This window comes from Monodelphis domestica, chromosome 3, assembly GCF_027887165.1.
Source record: "Monodelphis domestica isolate mMonDom1 chromosome 3, mMonDom1.pri, whole genome shotgun sequence".
Taxonomy (NCBI): domain Eukaryota; kingdom Metazoa; phylum Chordata; class Mammalia; order Didelphimorphia; family Didelphidae; genus Monodelphis; species Monodelphis domestica.
Window position 1 is genome coordinate 288,136,589 of NC_077229.1, and position 9,409 is coordinate 288,145,997.

A 9,409-nucleotide genomic window follows, 5' to 3' on the forward strand; every position below is an offset into this window, starting at 1 on the left:
ATTGCCTTTCTTTCTTTCTTTCTTTCTTCCTTCCTTCCTTCCTTCCTTCCTTCCTTCCTTCCTTCCTTCCTTCCTTCCTTCCTTCCTTCCTTCCTTCCTTCCTTCCTTCCTTCCTTCCTTCCTTCCTTCCTTCCTTCCTTCCTTCCTTCCTTCCTTCCTTCCTTCCTTCCTTCCTTCCTTCCTTCCTTCCTTCCTTCCTTCCTTCTTCTTTCTTTCTTTCTTTCTTTCTTTCTTTCTTTCTTTCTTTCTTTCTTTCTTTCTTTCTTTCTTTCTTTCTTTCTTTCTTTCTTTCTTTCTTTCTTTCTTTCTTTCTTTCTTTCTTTCTTTCTTTCTTTCTTTCTTTCTTTCTTTCTTTCTTTCTTTCTTTCTTTCTTTCTTTCTTTCTTTCTTTCTTTCTTTCTTTCTTTCTTTCTTTCTTTCTTTCTTTCTTTCTTTCTTTCTTTCTTTCTTTCTTTCTTTCTTTCTTTCTTTCTTTCTTTCTTCCTTCCTTCCTTCCTTTCCTTCCTTCCTTCCTTCCTTCCTTCCTTCCTTCCTTCCTTCCTTCTTTTTTTTTTTTGAAAACTGGGACATTTGCTCTTCTCCAGCCCTCTGGTACCTTTCTTGTTCCTGTGATCTTTCAAGTGGTTCAGCAATCACAGCAGTAAGTTCTTTTGGTAATTGAGGATGTAGTACATCTGGCTAGGTGACTTGAATTTATCAAAGGGAGCTATGTTTCATTTATCTTGGATATCAACTCCCTATTAGCTATTTTTATTCTGTCCTTTCTAACAAAAAGGTCATTCTTTTGGGCAGAGAAAAAAAGAAGTTGTTCTAAGATTAATCCTGTGTATATCTTTGATCCCTTTCCTTCTGTTTCTTCTAGGCTAGGACCTTGTTCCAATAATCACTGCTTCCTTTTGTGAATTTTCATTTTCTCTCTCTCCATTGGTTCCTTCCCAACTGCCTACAAATGTACTGTTTTTCCAAATCATTGAACACAACAAAATGAAACAAAGCCATTGACCATTCTTCTCCCTCTGATTGTTGTCATCTTTTTTTCTCCTCTTTATGGTCAAACTTCTTGAAAAAGCTTTCTGATCAATTATTTCCCCTTCTTTACAACTCATTCTCTATTAATTTCTTTTCATCTGTATTTATGCACTTGCTATTCTATTATTGTTCTTCTTAAGGTCACACAGCTAGTAATTGCCTGAGGGCTGCATTTGAACTCTGGTCTTTCTGAATTCAGGCCAAACACTATCTACTGTATCACCTAGTTGCCCTTCTGGATGATTTCAATAGCCTCTTACCTAGTGCTTCTGCTCTTTTAGTCTCTAACTGCTCTAATCTACCATTCACCCATTGTCAGACTGATCTAGATTTCCTCACTCTTCTGTTCAAAGCCCTTCAGTGATTCTTTACTCCCTACAAAGTAAAGGTCAGACTTTTTTTATCTGGCATTCAAGCTGGTCACAATCTGACACCGGAAGTGTTTCCAAGCTCTATTTCTTACTATTCTCCCTCACATATACTTGGTGATCCAGTCAAATTCAGCTGCTCAGGCTCCTGTGCTTTTCAGGCTTTTTTTTTTGCCCTTGATGATAGTGTTAGCTTTCCCTAAAGAGACTTCCCTCACTTGTTGAATCCCACCTATATTTTAACGCTCGATCCCAATGTTTTCAAAGAAGACTGATCCCTTTAGGCAGAAAGACATGGTTCTTCTTTCTTTTTTCCTTGGTCTTTGCATAGTGTTAAGGGAGTGTATGCACAGAGTTGATGGAACAGGGAACTTTTCCCTGGGGATCCAGCAAGTGTACCAGAGCCTGGATTAGAATCCTATGAAAATAACTGCCATCAGGGGAGTTAGGAGAAGACCCCGGGGAAGGAAACATCTCCAGGACCCAGCTCTGACTGCCTGTGGACCTTTCTACTTGTTTCTGTGCAAAACCCAGTTAGTTCCTGAAGATCTATGTAATCTGCTACTACTCTGAAGAAGAAATCTCAATCAAGGTTGACCTGAACTGCTCAGTTTACCTTGGCTGGGGTGGGGGTGGGGGTGGGGGTGGTGGCCTCACTTGGGTAGACCAAAGTCACACCTGACACTTGACTCCATCACTATCTGTTCTTACTCTAGAGACTATTGACACTTGACTCCATCACTATCTGTTCTTACTCTAGAGACTATTTCCTTTGTGGGTTTAGCCTAGATTAGATCAGATTAGAAGGGGAGAATTGAGGTAGAGGATAGAGAGTGTAGCCTCAGCTTTGCTGAGGGGTGAAGAGACTCTGTTAAGAGTCAAGTAGGATACAGATAGCTTTATTAGTGGTTAGGGAAAATTCTCGGCCCTCATACCTTTCCCCATCCTCAACAACACCTACAATAAACCTGTTACCTTGAGAAGTGGAGTCAGAGTGATTGCCTACTGGCCTGAGTCAGAGAGCCATTTTCACTCTCTGGCCCTGAGAAGACCATCTTGCCTGACTGAGTCAAGTAAAATCGCAGTCAACCGTTTATATCATCTTTACAATAGCACTTTGCATATACCTTCTTTGTGCTATATATATACAAAACATATATGTGTGTATATATATTGTTTTTGTACCTTGATTCTGTATGTATCATGTCTTCTTTCCTAGACTATGAACTCCATGAAGGCAGGACCCATATTTTATCTGAGCTCTGTATCCCCTACAATGTCCATCAATGTTCTGTGCGAAGTAGGTGCTAGATTTTAAATTGAAGTAATTGCAGCAGTGCAAATTCATCCCAACATTTGGATAATAATTATAATAATAACAATATATAGAATTTCCTATGTGCCAGGTCCTGTGCTAAGTGCTTTACTATCTTGATCAAGGCAGATCTGTAGTTTCATACTGATATACAAAAAAGACAAGTCACTTAACCTTCCTTGAACCTCAATTTACTCATCTATAAAATTAGTTTTGAACACAATGACTTCTAAGATTCTTTTTAGCTCAAAATTTATGAATCTATGATCCTTTTTACTGAACATAAGGTAAAGAGGATACTGGAGAAAAGAACAGGGAGAAAGCTCTTATCAATTTTATGTTTCTCTTTGCTTTTTGAATAGGTAACAACTTGATTTGGTTTCAGAATCTCTTCCTTACAAATTATTGGGCCATGTAAAGAGAAACAAGAACATCCCATTATATATAGATTTCATAGTCTATTTCTGGACCACTATGATATTTTTTTTGCATGTAATCTTAAATACCTCATCTAAGGACAACACTAGACATTAAAATACTCCTAAAATCACACTTTCCCTCTTTCCTCCAAGTTGAAAATAATGGCAGAAAACAGAATTTCTTGCTGAAGTGTTGGGGAATGTTAATTTAGCCCATTCAAGAAATTCCACTGATGGAAAAGTGGCATTCCTTTCTTTACCAGTTCATTACAAGTGATATCTCATGTGTTTCCAGAACTTTTCCCAAATTCAATCAACTTTATAGCTAAGTAAATTATATTCACATGATTAGAACTGGTATGATGTCACAAAGAATAAATGTGATTACTGATGCTACTTTCTAAGCTTTTAAGAACCTTCAATGATATACAGACACCCCATCCCCTCACTGATCTCTCTTCCTAATTGCACTACCACAACTATCAACACATGTGTGCTCAGAAATACAGTGCAATTCAACTAGCAAAACATTTGTCTTATCCTTTGAGCAACATATGTGAATGTGGCATGAGTATGTAAAGACCAAGGACACTGATTGATTAAAACACAAACACACAATACCACAAAGACTGCTGGGAGAGCATATTATCCAGCTGGAACTTACTTCAAATACAGTACCATATTTGCAAACTACAGAAGTTTAGACTTTCATGTTCCAAAGAAAACAAGGCTTTCAGACACTAGATCTAAAAAATCTTTAGTTGTTTGAAATTGCTTTCCCCCCATTTTGGAGTTAGCCATATGGTTTCCATATTCTTGTCACCTTTGTTTCCATTTATTAATTTTTTCTTGAGATATTGCTCTATTGATTTGAGAGTAGGTGAGATAACAGCTCTGTTATTTGCCCTCCTCCATCCCCCATTAGCATTTACCCATGTCGTCATTCTCAGCCCAGACATGTCTGCAGTATCCTTTTAGCATGTATTTCCATATAACCATGCTTTCTTCCCAGGCTAGACAACTTTCTCTACAACCCTAAAAATAAAAAAAAAAGTAGAAAGGACAATGGATGCTGTATGGGGGAAATGGGGTTAATTTTTAAAGGGTTGGACTTGATTATTTTAGAGTATGATCACCAGGAATTTAATTAATTCCAAAGAGGTTTTATTGACAATTTATTTACAAAATGTAGAAAGAGTGAAGCAAGAAATCAGACAGAGGATAAGGTAAGATATCTAGCCTGAGCACTAAGTAATTTATTTCCGGCCCCTCCAGGCTGGGAGAATTAGTTTCAGCCAGCCTAGGCAAAAGCTAGGTAGCCTCTCTCAAGAGTAGGTCTTTCCTGATGCTGGTCTTTTCAGAGAAAAACCAGAAGTTAAGAGTCAGCCTTTCACTCATCACATGTCAGTCCAATCAGCAGATTCTTTATCAGCCTCACCAGGAAAACAGGATCTCAGGCCTAGTAAGGACCTGGACTGCCCCTCTTCATCAGCCTCAACTCAAAAGCATGAAAAATCGAATTCTCACAGGAAGTAACAAGCATCTTTTAAAGACATTTTCTCTTGCATCACTTCATGTGTCTTCTCCTAATTCTATGTCTACCAATCACAGTAGAAGTCCTGCCCAGAAGGCAGTTAGTTGATTCTGATTCATTACCCATTGTCACACGCGTGGGTCACAGACTTCCTACTTCATAATTAAGTGGGATATTTGCACTTTTGGTGATTAGATTTAAATGGGCAGATCTTCATACTTAACTTTTAAGTACCATGTTTATACTTATGGGGATTAAATCTAAAAATACACAGGGGTTATAATTTAATCTTCACAATCAAGGGAGAGCCAAGTATTTTCATTGTTATAATCAGGGGAGAGTTAAATTTAATCTTGACAGTGTTAGAGTTAATATATTATATGTAGAGTTAATATTAGAGTTAATATATTTAGTGGTATTCGTAGGTGACTCAGTGGATTGAGAACCAAACCTAGAAATGGGAAATCTTAGTTCAAATATGGCCTTAGATAATGCCTAGCTATATGACCCTGGACCCTTCCATTGCCTAGCTCTTACCACACTTCTCCCTTGGAACCTATACACAGTATTGATTCCAAGATAGGCATTGATTCCAAGGGTTTAAAAAATAGATTTAGTGCTAGAAAAAACCCCAAAGACCCTCTAATTCAAACCTCCTCGTAGAAAGTAGCAGAGCAAGAATTCTAGCAAAGAGAGCAACTTTTATAACAGCATCTATTTTGTCCTATTCAAGGAAAATTTCGCTTAGACTATTTTTTGTTAGTCATATTTCTCACTCTCATGCTTATGTCTACAGAGGCAGAAAAAAAAAAACTATACCTGGAGAATTTAAAAAAAATATTCAGATGATTCAAGTCAGGTAGCAGAACTAGGATTCAGGTCCAGGTCCCTTAACTCCAAATCCATTGTCCTATTCATTACACCATACTCTTTCCGAATGATATGTTTCCCTGTTGTTTTTGTCAACCCCAACAGATATGCTAATGAATTAAATGACATACCAATAACAATCCAGATCATCTATATCTTAGTCAAACCACAACTTAAGGAAACTTAAATTTTTTTTTATTAAAATCTATCCCTTCTCTGAAATATTGAAAAGAGAAACCTTCAAGATACTTGTGAGGATCTCTTAAATTGAGAATTTTAAGAGAAATTAAAAATTGGTCAGACAACATGCATAGATATTAGCATCTACAAACGAGCAGAGGGCATTATATTATGAGAAACTTGAATGGGACATTAGAGGTAATTTAGTATATTAACCCACCTCTTATCCCATTCAGTAATTCCCTTTGCAATATTCCTTCTGGTGATGGTGAATTAATTCTCAGAAAGCAGTCTATTCTTTCATTGGACAATTCTAATTGTTAGGAACACTTCCCCAATATTAGTCGAAAATATATCACACAGGAACTTGCAAACATTAGTCCTAGTTTTGACCTCTGAAGCTATGCACAATGTGTATAATCCTTCTACCCTGGGAGTGGACTCCAAACATCTGAAGACCATTTCCATATACCACAATTCCATTTTCTCCTAAATCTTTTCCATTAGGCAATAGGTATTTATCATTTACTTGAGATATTCCTGGCATTGTGCTAAGTGCTGGGGATGCAAAGAAAAGGCAAAAAGAGTTTCTACTCACAATGATTTCATTGTCAAATAAGTTAAACTGTGTACACATAAGATATTTACTGTGTAAATGGAAGGTAATCTCAGAAGGAAGGGTGGGGATGGAGGGAAAAGAGGAACCATGAAAGTTAAATAAATCCCCTTTTCATAATTCTCTAAAGTTAAAATAAAAATGAAAGATATTGAAGGAATTTTAATTTGGCCAGAGAATGGCTTAAAATTTCAGGTTATTCTTTCCAAGCTTATTTCCAAAGCTGTACTTTTAAGAATGCCACCCACAATCACAATAAGAAATGAGGTATATACACTCCTTAATTCTGGGTATTACAAGGAGGCTTAATGAAGCAGAGAAGTGGATTAAAATTCTGAAAAGAAGGATACCTATCTAGGCGTTTAAAATAATTACATGAGGTCAAAGAATTTAGAAACAACAATCCAAAGAGATAGTATTCAGTTTGCTGAAGAGGTCAGTAGACGTATTTTAATAACATTTTGCTGTAAAGAGCCTGCACTTTGAGGAATTTTATTTTTTCAGTGATCATGGGTTGAGTGTTATGGAAGCTGTGGCAAAATGAGGTCTGGTTTATATATAAGGTCCTCTGAATAACCAGACTCCACTGAGACATTAATAAAGTGGTCAATAAGTGTTTGTAGAATTGTCTTGAGATGCGAAACACTTTGCAAAGTTGAAAGAGCTCTACCAATACAACATTTTTCTCATTTCATGTAAAAATTAACTTGAAGTGAAATAAAGATGTCTATATTTTGAAATAGTAGTAGTCCTTTTGGTTCAACTTTGGATCAATAAAGAAATGAAAAACACTGCTGAGCTATGAATTACAACTAAGTCAGGTCATTTTATTTTATTTTATCTTATTTTTAATGATTAGTCCATGAACAGAGATAAAGTGAAAACTTCAGATGCACCAAGAAAATGGAACCCAAGAGAAATGGCAAGATGCATCATGTTTGGAATTCTCAAATATGCCTCTAGGCTGATGGGAGACAGAGTCTTAGAAAAATTGTCATAATGGGAAGTATCTGAATCACTTTGCCATCATAGATATTCATTTCAGGTAAACTGACCCATCTCCTCTATATATTTCGGGGAAAGTACTAAGCACAGGTACAATATACAACATAATCAAAGAAGTAAATAGACACATAACAATTCTCCTAATCCTCCTTTGAAAGGAAAAGTGTTCTATTGCCTTCATGTTATTGATTTTGGACAATGATCACACATAATCCTTTGGATAAGTAACTGCAATTGTAAGTTTTAGAAAGTGTCAGACCCAGTTAGTAAACTGTGTATAATATGCCAATTATAATAATAAAATATTAACCATAGCACAACAAAGATATAAGTTGGTATATTAGATATAGCAACTAAAAATGTTAAGAGTTTCTGTTGGAGGAATAAAAACTTTAGGTCTGTGTAGTTATCTAGAGAAGCTCAAACCCATACAGAAGGATCTGGGTTCATTGAGAGTGGTGAGTGTACAGCTGGCCTGATAAGAGAGTATGAAAACAACCTTGTTTTCTTCAGGTGTTTGATCCTTTAATGTTTTATGCCCTTGTTGTCGAGCCCATTGCATATTTCTTAACATCCTCTGTATGTTCTGCTGTGTTGACATGCTAATTAGCTATTAAAAACCCTACAAAACATACTACTGAAAATCAATTTGGGGTCTTTTCACTGTGTATGGTATGGGGTGTGGTAAGATCTCTAGTTTTAATTTACCACAATTCAAGTTTGGATCTGCAGCTCAAAATTATGCTCTAGAGATATCTTTATTTCAAACACCTTCAACTCTCTGGATTTCTTCCCAAAAGTCAGTATACCAATGGGGCACACAGAAAAATGCTCAAAAAGAGCAAAACACCCTGTGTAGACATGTATATAAAATAACTGCATCCCTTCTGAGCTCTTAGGTTTTACCTGGGTCCAAACCTCTTCCCAAGGTTAGCCAAGTTTGTGTAAAGGTAAAAATGATCACCTTAAAATCTGCCATAAATAGGATGCTCCTTCTTCCTTCTTAAATATAAAAGAGATAGAAAAATTGTGGCCCTTCTGTGTTCCCTAGCTATTTGGCCAGCATCCTCCTCCTGTTATTTCTCTACTTCCTTCCACATTGAAAGTAAAGGCAGTATTCTGGTACCTCTGGTGAAGTCCAGATCTCTCTAGGGAGAATTTGTGGACATTTTTTCCCAATCCCAATGTGTAGTATTAGAATTATGGTTGAACTGAGTATATTTAATTGGTTGCCAGGGATTTAATTTCTAAATCTCAAAAATGAATTACTTTAAAGTCAAATGTGAATGTAGGAAATAAATCTTGTACCATACCTGACTAGTCCTATACACTAAAAAACATTTTTTCTACACCAGTTGGATTAATCTAGACATGAGCCAATACCTAAGCTTAATTTAACCTTGAGATAGTAGGATGAGGAAAATAGAGAATGGGTTTCTCTAGGAATGAACCTATTCTAGACTGAATGCATGGATGAAGATGGTACAGGGGAACTCATGACATTCAACAAGGAGGTTTAGTGTGCCAGGACCTGGAAACAACGAAATTTCACTATAATACTTACCTTTTTTCTTGGATCTTGCATCACTTCCCCTAATTCCACGTCTACCAATCACAGATCAGTTCCAAAGCACATCTACTGCATTTGAATTACTTATAATAATGTAAAGACTTTGTTCTAACAAAATCTTAACTATTAGGGAAATTTAGAATATGAACTCCAAAAGACAAAAATCTTAAACTGTAGGGGATGGTATAGTCTCTTTCATTAAAGGCAATGAACAAAAATATCTGTTCAAAATTCCTTTTGAATTATTTTTCATACTGAGATGTTTTATATAAAATTAAGTTTTATGCCACTATAGGCTCCCAGAGTGTTGTGACAAAGAAAAGTTACTCTGACCTAAGTAGCATGATAATTAACCTTCTACTGAACTTTGAGGACTTCATAGCAAAGGAGCCCACAATCTCTGGAAAGTCTTGGGAACTTTGCTTTTATTCTCCCCATAAGGGAGATGAGAATATCTGAAATAGGACCTAGGATATCAGCTAGGTATATCCAAGTGGCCCCTG

The 9,409-nt window shown here is 36.4% G+C and overlaps 1 long non-coding RNA gene across 1 annotated transcript; it reads left to right on the forward strand.

Moving 5' to 3' along the window:
* The first annotated feature begins 1,841 nt into the window (after window positions 1-1,841).
* LOC103105521 (uncharacterized) lies at window positions 1,842-8,324 on the forward strand. Its single transcript, XR_464469.2, has 3 exons — window positions 1,842-1,989; window positions 2,617-2,697; window positions 7,191-8,324. It is a non-coding gene; the product is annotated as an uncharacterized LOC103105521 (long non-coding RNA).
* Window positions 8,325-9,409: the final 1,085 nt, after the last annotated feature.